The following is a 15,259-nucleotide window of genomic DNA, read 5'->3' as shown; positions in this document are numbered from 1 at the left end:
TGGCTTAGCTGATCTAGGCTGGGCTCACTAATGTATCGGTGTCAGCTGGGGGCTCTGTTCCACATGCTGCCCATCCTTCTCCAGGAACCCACAGGCAAGCCTGGGCATACCCTACTTGTGGCAATGGCAGACATGCAGGAGGGAAAACCAAAACACGTGATCCCTCTTAAGGCTCAGGCTCAGAACTGACACACCATCACTTCTACCTCATCCTGTTGGCCAAAGCAAGTCACATGGCTAACCTCAGGCATGAGGAATCCTACCCTACTCATGATGGTAGGAAACTAAAAAGTTACATGGCCATGGAGGTGGCTCTAGGGAGGGGTGGAGGATGGGAGCCATGAATGCAAATTTACCAAGGCACCAAAGGTCTTGCAAGTCATAATCATAAGGTCGGCATTATAGTCTAATCCTTCAGAAGGAAGCCATCCTCCTTTAGTTTAGAATTACTCAGATCACTAGAGCCAGAGTTGATGGTCACACCTTCTACTCATAGTTCACGTATTACCTTCATGGAATCAAGAAATGAAGTTTTCAAGTGAAAATGAGGCCTTCAATTTTGACTTGTACCTATCATATTGATTTACAAGCTGTCCCTAAAAGTACCTCATGGAAACTCAACTAACGGTTCCTTTGCTTTTTCCTTTGCAGGCTTGATGTGAAGAATTGAAGAGTAAGAGAATGGATTCAAATGAAAATAGCTCACTGAAAAGTTTTATATATTTGTATGAAGATTACGTACCTCCCGAATGCCTAAGACTCTAGCAGAAACGTCCTGGTTGTCCATTTATATCTCTTCCTTCTAGCTGGCTGCACTACTTACTTTATCTTCACGTTCGGCAGCTTGCAGAGCAAATCAGCTCAAGAATTCACCACTTGGGAGGGTGTGGTTTTGAGGAGGGATATGATTCTATGGAGAAGGATATGGCAATATGCATAGCAATGATTTTGATTGAAAGTTCTCTGAGCGACTTCCCACACTATTTTGGTCAATATTTGGAATGTATTTTAGTTCTTCATCTTCTAAATTATGTCAATAAACTTTTTATGAGTTCAAATAAATATTTGAGTAAATGTAAAATGTGAATCTAGACTACATTAATTTTCGTATCTTCAGATAGCTACATATTCCCCCACATGGATAGAAATGAGATGTAAGCGCCAACCAAATTCCACATTGCCTAAGTGGGGGCTTCTCATTCTGAATTACTGGGGACCACAGGTAAAGCTATGGCTGACTTATCATTGCAAATGAAGTTAAGTAATGCCTGAGGAACTGGGCATCACTGACATTCCTCCTTCAGGGAGAGCTTTTATGGTGAGTGCATTTTACCTCCATAGACGCTCAGAAATTCCCTTTGGCCAGATGGAGTAGAGTCCATTATAAGGCACAATAAAGTAAAGCTGAGACATCAGAATGAAAGCGAGGGGCAGCTCATACCTTAGCTATCCAAAGAAAGAAGAAGTGTGTCTACTGGTGCTAAGATGGACAGTCTCTATGAAACAATCACAAGCCAAGAAGAATTAGCCATGCCACGCTAGAGTCTGCTGATCTTCCCAGATGTCCCTGTAACTTCACAATACGAAGATTTGAGGGACCAGGTCCTCGAGATCACACCGTTTTAGAGACAAGTGTATCACCCACTTGGTAGGCAGACACCCCAACACCATGACTTTTTTCCTCACTTCACTGCCTGCCATTACAAGAAAACCAGATGTCCTTTCAAACATCCCAAGCACAAATTAGTCTTTAGCTTTTCTGTTTCGTAGAGATAGGTTTCCAAAAGCAGGGCTATTATTGCACACACGTGACTGGCTGCAGATTAAGGCGGTGCCCGATGAGCTTAGGTTTTGTGAAGGGGCGCCCACCTGGTCGTGGGTCCCAGGCACCTGGTCGTGGGTCCCAGGCACCTCGCTGGGCTGTGGCTTAGCCTGATGATCTAAATCTACTGTAGACATACGGGGTGGGGAATATCAAGCAGAACTAAATATACCAGATCATCATCTGTCAACAGAACAGATCCTAAGTAATATGGTGACGTGTTGCCTCAGGCCATTCCACTCCTTCCTAATTAGGGTAGTTGGGTAGGGTTACAAAATTTGCCCCAGTGTTCCTTTTGTTTATATATAAATGATCCATGTTCAGAATTAAATTCTGGTTTCATGTTATAAAAACCATCTTCATATTTTAATGCAGTCTGTCTCCCAAGTCAAATTTGCAGCATAAAGACCAGAGTCGTTAGACAAATTCAATGTATTTTTTTAAAGTTTTTCACTTAATATGTATTTTATCTTGTTAAGACTCAAATTCACTCTATGGGATTTAGCAAGTTCCATAGTCTATCAGTCATTGGATAGTACATATAATCTAGGGAAAGACAGATTTTATTTTCAATGAAGTTATAATTTTAAAAATTCACACATGTCATGCTAAATGCCTCTTTAAAAACTCATACATCACACTGAAGCAGTGTGATTATTTACCTTACAGGCTTGTAAACAACTGATTATTATGCAGCTTTTCCGTGGGGGCGGAACAAGGTACAAGTAGTTGAAGTTTTGTTAGGAGAGAGAGAGAGAAAACTAGAAACAACACCGGTTTGAGTAATTAAAAGCAAGCACAGGTACAATGGCGTTTTTAGTGCACGTGCTATAAAGGGTCCAACTATCAGCGACTCTGTTGACAGGGGAGGATGTTTGAGGGCAAAGTACAGTCCTTCCACCCACCTCAGCTGGCTGCCCGCCTTGCGCAGGCTCCATAGGGAGTGCTGGGGGGAGCACGGCACCTTCACCTAGAACATCCCCTTGCGTCTCTCCCCTCCCCGGGACAGCATTTTGTGTTCTGTGCTTGAGGCCCGAGTGAAAGGAGAAGGCCCCACAGGGTCCAGGACTGCGTGGGACACTTGAAAAGCTTCTCCCTCTGGAGCAGAAGCCATCTGGAACAAGTAAGGCTCTCCAGAATTGTCTCAACCACTCACTTTTTAAGATCTTTACATTTCTAGAGCACAGATTGGAGGGTAATTAGCTTTGCTTCCAAGGTTACTTCCCGACTAGCTGAATGACACAGTAGAATTTTTAAAGTGAGGCCCAGGGCAAAGGGGGATGATAATTACCCAAATGTATCGCTCATTTTGAACTAGAGCAGTTAGAGGATTTACACAAAGCCTCCTGTTTTGGTCCCTAGAAGGAGTGGGATGTGACTGTGCCATCCTGTGACACTCCCTCTCCTACACTCTTGGGCTGACCTAGAATTAGGGTCCCCCTTCCGAGATAAGACGTGGAAAGGTTCAAGGGGAATGAAAACAGCTCATTTGGATTCAAAGACCACAGGTTGATCAATTAAAACTTCCCTTAGAAGGCAATGTGGCATTCTCCCCTTGCTTTGCAGTCTCTAGCTTAAAATAGAAACTGCATTTAACTTGGTAATTCACGCTCCCTTGGGATTTCAACCTGCTGTTGAATAGATGCATCAGTGGGCCCACAGCTAGTTCCTTGCCTCACACACCATCCGCAAAATTTCTGTGCTTCTCCAAAGGAGATGATAAACTTTCTTAACATTCAGACGTGATCGTGTATTCAGTCAACAAGCCACGCACACTGCTACCATTCAGGGTAACACGACCTGCCAGCATGTTGCTGGGCGAAGAAAACCCTTAGAGCTCATACACTGAGTTCATTTTTTCTCTAAGCAAATGACCAAGCCTGCTCAGATCCCGCACTGAAGGCAAATCATACTGTCAAAAAAAAAAATTGTGCTGATTATAAAAGAGGGAATTCGGCTGTAAAATAAGATTATAGCCTTAACAACACCATCACCTAAAGGTGTTCTTCAGAGAAAGAAAAACAACCTCAACTGAGCAATCGTTTTCAGATTCTGGGAAGCACTTGGCCTCATATCCCTCAACCCTATGCTTGTTTATTAAAGGAGAAAATAACTCCCATAACATTTGACTTCAGTGCAAAATAATTCAGTGCCACCCCGGACTACGAGAGACAGCACTATAACAAGGCTCTTTTTTATGACCTGCTCTTCCCCTAGTTCAATGAGGATATAGTCAACAAGCAGAGCCCAGGCGCAAAGGTGGCTCTACCCTTGGGCTTCAGATACCTGCAGATGAGCTACAAAGCAAAAGCAGGTCTGCACTCTAACATCTAATTTTCAAATCTGATCGCGAGTTGGGCGGAGCGACGGGGTGAGGCGAAGGCAGGATTTCACCCTGGTGGGCGGGCTGCTCTCTACAAACAGAAAGACAGCTCTAGGCTTCTCTGCAAACCCCTTCCGTTCCTTAATATTGCTCAGGACGCTATAGTGCACTAGACAAGGCAGGGTCCTGGAGGAATTCCTGTTCAGAAGCATTTTGGAACACACCGACATTCAATCCACCTGCCCACACAAGCCACACTGCCTTACAGCTAATGGCAGGCTTTAGGCAAAAACAAAACAAAACCCCACCAAAACAACAGCAACAAAACAAAAATGGGGAAGATTTTGAGGTTTATTTATAGCTTTGTTTTATACTGTGTCTTCTGGCTCCAGCCACACAAAGATTTTTGGGTTCAGGCAATTCTCACCCTCCCTTACCCACTTCTGGGGGCTGGACACCCACCAGGGCATGGACATTTCTGCTTAGTACTGGAAATTAGGCCTTTGCCTAGTGTTCTAAAATCATCTGGGTGAGTCCAACTTTGTTATAATGTCTTGAAAATGGTATGTCGCCTTTATTTAAACTTGCAGGCAAGGAAACAGGCATAGCCATCTCCAGTGATTAATAACAATTGTGCACAGACCAAGACTCCTTAAATCTTAAACAGACGAACACCCCGCCCCAAACTTCGTGTTTTCCAAATCTTGAAGTCATTGCCAGGCATCATGGTTGTGATAATGATGGCCGAGGAGGGGGAGGGTGGGAGCTCCACTTGGAATACAGACAAACCACACACACACACACACACACACACACACACACACGCACACACGTGGCGGGGAATTCACAAGGAGGAAATAGCCAGAGAGATGTCGCTTAATGAGAGACCCAATGGGCTCCAAACTCTGTAGTTAGATCGTGGTGAACTGCTGGGACCCCCAACCTATAGATTCAACATTGTGACCCTCTACTTTACTCACTGCTTGCTTATTTCCCTAGACTTCTCCCAACATTTTCTTCACCAGTTTGGGAAAGGAACCCCACTCTCTCTCTGGCTCTGCAACCTTCCCATCTGTATAACTGGACTCTAGTTGCAGATACTATACCAAAATGACTGTGGCATTAATTTCCTTGGAGAGAGTGCTTCTTTCTACTAGAGGCTTTACCAGTATCTGCCACGCTGGAGTCATTCGTTCCATTTGGCCCCGGATCTAAACAGTAATGCCTATTGCTGGCTGGAAAATAAACCGTGGGAACTGGCATGTTTGTCAGTGAGAGGTCATGGGGAACAGCGCTGGCAACGGCCCGTGGTATCCCCCAGACCTTTCATTTAGAGGCCGAACAGAGGCAATGATCTCTAACAGATGCGCCATTAGGCAAGACCTACATCTGAAAGCTTTGTTGATTCAGACACTCAGTAATTAAGTTGTGGGCCAGCGAGCACATTATCTGCAATCAAACACGTCTCCGATCAGCGATTAGATGGGCAAACATGTGACCTCATTGTGTCTGCCGAAGGATGATTATGTAACAGTCTCTCGTCCTCGGACAGCATGGTTATGTGCCAACTTTTGATCCCAGTAAATAAGCAGAAATCACTTGCTGTGTTCTGGGAATCAGATTTTCAGAACGACTGACTTCTCCTCTGGAGGCTTGATTGTACTTGACCTATTATTGATGTACTACAGAGACCCAGACCCAAGGTCAGTGGGTCCAAGAGAGGTGGGAGCTGTGAAGGAGGGGCTGGCCGGGGGGTGGGAGGGAGTGGGGAACGGCCTGGTGTCACATGACTTCACCCAAACAAAGACAGTCAAAGCACGTCTGCTTTTAAACTTCAGAGCTGTCTTGCTAAATAAGAGGCAGTAAAGAGGAAGGTGAGTAGGAGGGAAGGGGGAAGGGAGAGAGAGAATGAAACAACATGAGACAGGGAGAGAGAGGAAGGGGAGAGGAGGAGAGTGTGAGTGCACTTGCTCTAAAGTAGATGTGACCGAAGAAGATTCCGTGGCTTCTCTGTGGTCTGGCTGAGCAGGGGAAGCCTATCTGTTTCATACACAATCGAACACTCATCATCTATTTTCTTCTGAAGGGTATTCAGGAGGATGTGTGAGAGCTTTCAAGTGCATGTGGTGAAGCCAAGCAAGGACTAAAAGATAATCTGGCTTGGGGTGACCCGAGACATTTAAATGTCACATAGTCTCAAATGCACATGTGACCTGGAACTGCCCTGGGGTGACTCAGGCCCCAGCCCTTTCTTAATCCCTTATTTGCTCTCCTTACTCCAGCGAGATTAACGCAGCCCTGGCTCGCCAAGCAGCTCCGAGCAGCCCTCCCTCCTGCTCTTAGCTTTCAGGGGCCAGTACCCAGGTTTTGCACAGTTAAGAGCTTGGTCTCTGAACTGAGGCTGATCTGCATTTCAATCCTGGATGCTCTGTTAGAAAGAGAAACAATCATTTAAAATGCTTCATGTGTTTTCAAAACGAAGCCTACAACCCGACTGATAGGCGATGAGCCTCGATCCAGTACAGGGCCAGGCCCTGTTGGAGCAAACAATACTGCAGTGTGGAGTCCCTTCACTCAGACACTTCCAGAGTTTTGATGAGTATGTTTGAGGGCTACATTGAGTGTCATGTTTGATGAGTATATGGAGAGCTAAATTATAGGGAAAAAATTATCAACAGTGATTTAGAATGAATCTACCCATCTAGCGATTTAAGTCATGCTTCAAGTCATTTTGATTTAATTTAAATCCCTCACAGTCCAGATTCCTCCAGGGTAATAAGCAAATCAATAAGCATTTCTTTTTGTTTGCTTCTGTGTTCATTTCTTTCCCCAGCAGCAGACTCTGAGACAAGGAATTAAGTAAAGGTAGCTTATTTGGGCAGGGAAGGAAATACCAGCAGGGGCTGGGAAGATGAAATAAGGAAGGGGAGGCAGCTGAAGAAGGAGGCTGTGAAGCTAGTTATAAAGACGGGTAACTGGAGCTTAATCCCGCAGGGAAAGCTCTGGGAGTCTGAAAGAGAACACACGCTCCAGAGTGGTCCCAGCTCGAGCGAGGGAGCTGGAGTATTTAGGTGCCAGCTCCCATCCATCACTGATTGAGGGCCACCTGCCACACCAGCTGGCAAAGTACACTTCGCAGGTCAGGGAAAGCCCCGCGACAAAGGTATGTGGTGACTGGCAGGTTGGAAGCTGGGTCATGTGATGAAATGTGGAAGCCAAGAGGATATGGGTGAGGTACAGGGTACAAATGGAAAAAAATGAAATTCTTATTGTAGATCATAGACATTTTTTACTGAAGATGTAACTGGCTAAATACACATCGTTACATTAAATCAGAAAGTGAATTATTCCTGGTATTTTCCCTTTACAAATGAGGGGTAGAATATCTTCTGGATAGGGGAGTGGCATCCTTGTTTTTTCCTACAAGGGTAACCATTTTGAAACAGTACTGACAATGAAAATAAATTAACAACTAGAAATTCTACAGGGCATCCTATGTCAATTAATTTCACAAATATCCCCATCCCCTCACATTTTCCAAACTACATTTTCATCATAACATTACAGCGATAAAGCCAGGGAAGCCTATATCTATCTATAATAAATATAGTTCTATATAAATATATAAATAAACATACCTATAGAAGTATAGATAATATTACATGATTAACAATACTTGCTCTCCATATTCAATTAACACACAAGATTACTATCACTATGAGGGCTTGTTTTTATTTTTAAAATAGATGTATCCCTAGAAATCAGTTGATTAGACCCAGATTTCCCTTTTCTGTAAAAGCAGCATGTTTTCATCTATTAGGATTTTTTGAAAGCTCCAATAAAATATCCTCATGGTTAAACCCCATGACCCCAAAGCACTGGAGACTGTCAGTCTTGTTTATGTAAGTCATTGCAAAACTGTACACGACTTGGGGCTTAAGTATCAGTTCAATAAGAAAGCACCCTTGAATAAACTGATAAAAAGAGCAAAAGAGAAAGAGAACTTGAATATAATGTGTAATCGATATCAATGATTTGGTAGCCTGCTAGGCTGTGCAGTGAAAATGGCAAATGAGGTAATAGCATCAAGAAGGAATAGGAAATGAAAGCACCAGCAATGGAAATGTGGTTGAGTATATCATTATATGATATCCTGAGATGCCCTGAGATTGAAGGGTGGCAAGCAAGTCTCTTCCATTGAATGGCTTCCCTGCCACGGTGATTTGGGGGGGTGATGGGAGCACAGAAAAGGGAGAAGGTAGTTTCACCTCTGTAAATGTAAAAATGTCTTGAAAGTGGCAGAGAGAGGTAGATGTCCACTGATACTCACATTCTTTTCCCTTCCTCAGTAATAAAACCTCTGAATTTCAACTGGCTGCACTACTCTTCTTGCAGCTCACAGTGGCCCTGCGACTAAATTCTGGCTAAGGGTCATTAAGCAAATCAGTGTTTATAATTCGTGGTAAATGTCCCTGAAGGGAGAGGTCAGCTACTTCTTTCTTCCCCCTTTCCTCTCTCCTTCTAGCTGCAATGCAGATGTAATGATTGGAGCAGGAGTGGCCATCCTGGACCATGAGGTAGAAGCTGCGTGCTGTTAAGCGCCTAGGTCCATAGAGCCAAAATAGTAGACTTGGGCTGCTTACATTTCTGAAGGAAGAAAACAAAACCACTTCTTGTCCTTTGGGGGTTTTGTTAGTCAGAGCTGAAGTTTAGTTTGACTAATATAAACTATTAACTATATATTAATATAAACTATTAGCTATATACTAATATAAACTATTAGTATGTAGCTAATATATACCATTAGCTATAAACTATTTTGGCTGTTCTTCCATGGAAATGAATATGGGATCCTGCAAGTTATTTACTAGATTTCCCTTTTTGACCAACAACTGTATCCAGTTCTTCGTTTAGAGGTGCAGTCATTCTGAATCTCTCCCTGCCTCCCACACAGAAAGGATAAATACTTGCATCCATAGGCAGCTAGAGCATGGGCTGTGTGAAGGCAGGCCATTTGAGTATGGAAAAAGGAACCGTAAACAGTTTAGATTTAGAAATCATTCTAGATTGATGGTAGTGGCCTGCCCAGTCTAATGGCAGCAGTGTCTGAGGCAAGGCTCAGGACGGGGCAGTGGTACACTGATGTCCTAACCAAACTTTTCTGTGGCATGTTTTTCCGTCATGCTCACCTCTTTCTCTTACTGTCTCTCCAAGCCTGTTTCTCCCGCACTGCCACTGAATATGTGAATTATCCAATATCCTTCCAGTGATGGGTCAGTATCTACTGCTTACAATCATAAACCTTGACTCACACATAAATTGGTATCTGGGCATGAGTTTCAACAAATAGCCTTAGGGAAATGGAGGTTATCTCAAGGGAGTTATTTGTCCTAGTTGAGTCTGAAGGCAGTGTTAAGGGGTGGGACTGTGGCAGCCGCTGGCAAACGAGCAAACTACTCATCTAGGGTCACCTGGAATAATGTCTTCTTTGAAGATGTGCTCCTCCTTGGACTGCCACATCTCCATTGGCAGCATGAAGAGTGAAACCCTCCCTCATGAGGGGGAATCATTTCTCTCCTGGCAGGAGAGATGAGGCAAGCAGCTCTAGGCCCCCATCTCTCTCGCCCTCCCCTCACTCACACCCCTTTACCATTATCTGCCTTAGGACCACTGGGACTAATCTCATTGTGTCCTTCATTCATCACAGGAAGCCCAGACCGCCACATCACCCTCATCTTCTGTGCTTCAATCCCGCATGGCTCTGCATATCCCCTATTCAGATCCCACCTCCCACCCTTTCCCAGCTCCTTCGAGGTGTCCTCTGTAACCCCTAGTTGGTCATCAGCAGAACCCCCTTGGCTTCAGTTTCTTTTCTGAATGACCCCTTAGCACAGGCTTCCCCAATGGAGCACAGGGCATGTTCTAACAGAAACTGTTAGAAAGCCTCAGGGCTTTTGCACGAGTACATTGCTTCCTCTGCAACCCTTTCAAATGGTGGCTGTTTTTATTTTTCATCTCCATCTTTCATACAGCATAGGGCATGGAGATGCCTAGATATCTTCTTTGCTCCTCATGGCCAGTTCCAGACCATTCTTCCTCCCTCTTCCCTCCAAATTGGAGTCTCACATCAGACTACATTCCCACCAGCCCTCCTTGTTGCGGGTGGCCACTCTCCTACATTTATTGAAGGTTTTATCTCCTGACTCTCTTGCTCTCTCCAGTACTGTTGTCTTTCTTGAGTATTCAGGTATATGATGTATGTGTACTGGTATATTCCTTTCTATATCCTAGTTTCTCAGTTCCTTGACCTCTCTCGTTGTCCACCCTACCTCAGCCACTCATTCTCATGTTCATATACAGACCTTAAAATAGTCACCAAAAATTGCAACTCCTCCATAGTCTGAGATTCAAAGATCCATTCTCTGACCATCACCTCTTGTATTTACAGACTTCCTTTAGGACCCAGACTGCAACAATCCAGCCACATTAAGCTGTGTGAGTACAGAAATGGACTAGGTGGAGAGCTGGGTGAATGGAGTGACTGACCAAAGAAATTAAGCTGGATAGAAAGGACAATGGGGATCTAAAAGGGAAATATGAAAAGATGGTGGGATCACTGGCTGTAGGTCCAGTTAGTTCAGGGAGTTGTTTGACAAGGTCATTCCGGTGCCAATTATCCATTTGTCCATTCATTGTCTTCTAGAGCTGGACCCTGTAAACACTTCTCCTTTGCTAGCTAGTATGATCCTAAGGGCTGACAGTAGAGGGGTACTGCAAGTGCAATGCAGGAGGAAGGGGCTTCTCTTCCTGATCCTGGTGTGTTTGCCTTGTTTCTTCAGCATCCAGTGGCTGAAGTACAAGACACCCAGTGGGGCTCACTATCCAGCAAGTTTCAGTGCACCCCTGTGGGTGATTTCCAGAAGGTTCCACCAGTATCTCAACAGTTGGCTTCCTAGTGAGTCTCACTGACATTCCAGCAGTTGGTTTCCTGCTTGCGCCACCTGACCTGCAGCATCTCAGGGAACTTCTCTGCCATCCAGGACTACAGTCATGCTCCCTCCACCAAGGTCTAAATGGCAGGCTTGGTGGATGGAGCCTCTTCCAGATTTGTTCCTTCCTTGGGTATTCTGTCTTAGCTTAGAGGTAGTGGCTGCTGCCTATATCCACCATTCCTGTATTCTTTAAAGATCTCCATACTATTTAGCACCTAATCTCCTGTTACTAGTTAGTAATCCTTAAAATTTCCCCCCATATTACTGTGTGATTTCTGTCTCCTAACTGTCTAAAGAAAGAAACTCAATAGAAAACCATTTCTCACTGTGTACTCCTTTGATCCCTAGAGTCAGATCAGCATGTTCTGGTAGCCAATGATCAAGTGCCCCAGAAGAAGGCTTATACACCAAAATAATTGTAGGTTGTTCACAAAAATTTGGGGAATAAATCTAGAAATGAGGGCGCTAGACCAAAGACGGAAAGACATACTTTATATTAGGCTGAATTCATCAATATGGGCCCACTTATCAGAGATTCCGGATCCTGCAGCCTAGCTAAAGAAGCTGAAAGTAGGACTTCCCTGGTGGTGCAGTGGTTAAGAATCTGCCTGCCAATGCAGGGGACACGGGTTCGAGCCCTGGTCCAGGAAGATCCCACATGCCGCGGAGCAACTGAGCCCGTGCGCCACAACTACTGAGCCTGCACTCTAGAGCCCGTGAGCCACAACTACTGAGCCCGTGTGCCACAACTACTGAAGCCCACGTGCCTAGAGCCCGTGCTCCGCAAAAAGAGAAGCCACCGCAATGAGAAGCCCGCCCACCGCAATGAAGAGTAGCCCCTGCTCGCCACAACTAGAGAAAGCCCGCGTGCAGCAACAAAGACCCAATGCAGCCAAAAATAAATAAATTTAAAGAAAAAAAGAAAAATTTCTTAAAAAGAAAGAAAAAAGAAGCTGAAAGTAGTTCTACTAGTTTACTTGGTGGACTAAAACCTGATTCAATTGGGGCTCACCTTAAATGAGGTTGAGATGCAAGGATTTGTAAGGATTCTAAAGACTTATGGACATAGTAAAGCTTGAGTTCATTCTTTGGTGTGTTTCCACTAATGTCACTTGAGAACTGCCCAGAAGACAGTCCCTTCCCATGGCCTTGAGAAATCAACTGGTGAGGGGAGTGCTCTTCTCAGTAGGCCAGAATTACTGACAGGAGATGATATGTGGAAATGGGCTTCCCAATATCAATGTGTCCTACTATCAGGAGGCCAAGGGGCACTACTTAAACATCAGAAGCAAGACGATTATGGTTACTAGAGTGGGAATCAGAAGGGTCTGAGCCACAGGGATCTTTGGCAGTAATGGAATGACCATGGGATTGCTAGGTCTGAAGATCACGGGTGGTCTACCAAGGCCCTATTTGACTTTGACGACAACAGCGAAACTCCATATCCACTTAACAGAGGTTAGGCATGTGCCCCCAAATAAAAGTACTGAGTTGAGACCTGTCACCCAGTTCTAAAATCTGAGTCACCCAGCTCCCAGACCAGAGCTCCTTGAACGAAGGAGAGGCTGCATGCGCCAAGAAGGAACCCTGTAAAGACTTCCCTAGGATCTCCTGGATCTTCCTTCTAGCCCTCATCAGAGAGATTTCATCATTTACCATAGTAAATACACGCTGGGAAAAGGGACTCACATACATCTTTGGGGGATTTTTGGACACTGGCTATAAGATAACACTAATTCCTGAGGACCTAGAAAGTTACTGTAGCTCTTTAGTTAGATTTGTCAGAAGATAAATGGATGTTAGACAGGAGTCCACCTCACGGTGATACCTATGAGACACTGAACCCATCCCCAGGTTGTTTCTTCAGTTCCTGAGTACTGATGAAACATATTCTTAGCGACTGTGGCAGACTTTATTTTCCAAAGATAGCTGTAATGCTATCTCCCATCCCAATGGTGTTCGAAAATGTGACCCTGCAAATACCCCAGTAAAAGGAAGAGTCTGCTTCTCTACTGCCTTGAATCTGGGTGGGTCCAGTGACTACTTTGGCCAATAGAATAGGGCAGAAGTGACACCATGCCAGTTCTACGTATAACCCTTAACTGGCCAGACACTTCCTGATTCCTGCCTTTTGGAAGGCAGCCGCCCTGTAAGAAGAGCAACTACCCTGAGACCACTACACTGGGAGAAGCCCATGTCAACATGAGATGCCATGTGGAAAAAGACATAGACAAGTCTGATTTGACCAACTGGCTTGACATTGAGGATGGGCTTTCCCACTTAGATGATATGGCAGACACTTTAACTTGAATGAGCTAAAGCTGCACTTTCAAGCTTTTGGTAAAAATGTAATTAAAGCATGTGCCAATATAAAAGCACTTTACAGTGTGGTGAAAAATAGTTAAAAGAACTTGCTAGGGCTCCCCTGGTGGTGCAGTGGTTGAGAGTCCGCCTGCTGATGCGGGGGACACGGGTTCGTGCTCCGGTCCGGGAAGATCCCACATGCCGCGGCGCGGCTGGGCCCGTGAGCCATGGCCGCTGAGCCTGCGCGTCCGGAGCCTGTGCTCCGCAACGGGAGAGGCCCGCGTACCGAAAAAAAAAAAAAAACTTGCTAAACTTTTCTAAATGAGATGCCTGTTGGAGAAATCATACAACTATTAATTTTACTTGTTGTTCTAAGTCATAGTAATGTCTTTTTAGTATACTTTCTGAAATGGAGAAAGTAAATGATGCAAAGAGTAGATGACAATTTCTCAAGTCATATACTTCTAAGTTTTTGCCTTTAACAAAGTTGAAAATCCTATGAGCTGGGAGCTGGTACATTATTAAAAATAATTTTTGTTGATAGATCACCACATAACACTTAGCACATACTTGGAAAGAGTTCAACAAGTTGAGTGACATTGGTATGGCAAAAACTCTTCCATTCCTATACACTTATTTGTGTAAGATTTCAGAACTCACATCTATAACAATGAAAAAATAGAATAAATTGTTGAATTGTTGCCAAACCCTGCCTCATTCTAGCAATAAGTCATATGCATCCATGGATACATGAGCTAATTTTTTAAAAGTCAGCCACTTCCATATAACTAAGAAATCCAATTTCAATTACATTTTGCTTTTGTGTCTCATGATTGTCAACATTTATATTTATGTTGTTTTGGTCAACTGTGTATAAATAATAATTCTAATGATAACTTAATCCAAAAGAATATTTTTAACACTTAGAGATAATATTTAAAATTTATAATTCCAGTCAAGATTATACATATATATACACACACACACACACAAATTTTAGGAAATATTGTTCCAATATTTCAAAACTTATCTGATCCAGTAAAGCAGTCATTCATGTCCCTGATGAAGGAATGAAGTTCCATTATATATCTTCAATTTTTTTTTTTCTCTGTATGCGGGCCTCTCACTGCTGCGGCCTCTCCCGTTGCGGAGCACAGGCTCCGGACGCGCAGGCTCAGCGGCCACGGCTCACGGGCCTAGCCGCTCCGCGGCATGTGGGATCTTCCCGGACTGGGGCACAAACCCGTGTCCTCCGCATCCACAGGCGGACTCTCAACCACTGCGCCACCAGGGAAGCCCCTATCTTCAATTTTTTTACTTCCATCTTACTTGTTAACGCAAACAGAATGATCAACCAATATCCATGTCAGAACTACACTCATTAGTTAATGACTCAAGCAACTTCCTGACTGAATCAGACAGTACCCAAGCCTTTATTTCTACTCTGATTTTGTCAAATCATGGTTGAGCTATGACCACAGGCTGGTAAAAACAACAACAGCAATAACAAACAACCACCCCCCCGCCGAAAAAAAAACCCCAACCATTGACGATCAATTGGCTATATGGAATTTATAATAAAGAGCATTGTATATTTTATTATTAGTTTTAAAGTGTGTGCTAAACATCCTCTGTATTAGTAAAATTTGTAATGGATATCTATTTTTTCAGAGAGCTGCTTAAACCTTACCAGCATACCACTGCAGCCAGCCCAGGTGGGGCTGAAGATAATGGGACCATGAAGGGGTAATAGTGGGTGGAAGTCATAAATACCTCATCATCAGGTGCAGAAACAAGGAACATAGCCTGTACCCAGAT

At 44.1% G+C, this 15,259-nt stretch overlaps 1 protein-coding gene across 1 annotated transcript in view; it reads left to right on the top strand.

Annotated features, from left to right (window-relative positions):
* The window catches only part of SMPX (small muscle protein X-linked), a 52,593-nt gene extending 51,512 nt beyond the window's left edge, over window positions 1-1,081 (top strand). The window contains exon 5 of the mRNA XM_032620659.1: window positions 652-1,081. The gene's annotated coding sequence lies outside the window, so the exon portion shown is untranslated. The remainder of the gene's footprint in view (window positions 1-651) is intronic.
* Window positions 1,082-15,259: the final 14,178 nt, after the last annotated feature.

Source organism: Phocoena sinus, chromosome X (assembly GCF_008692025.1).
Source record: "Phocoena sinus isolate mPhoSin1 chromosome X, mPhoSin1.pri, whole genome shotgun sequence".
Lineage (NCBI taxonomy): Eukaryota > Metazoa > Chordata > Mammalia > Artiodactyla > Phocoenidae > Phocoena > Phocoena sinus.
The sequence above is the reverse complement of the archived record's forward strand: the minus strand, read 5'-3'. Positions and strand labels throughout refer to the sequence as shown.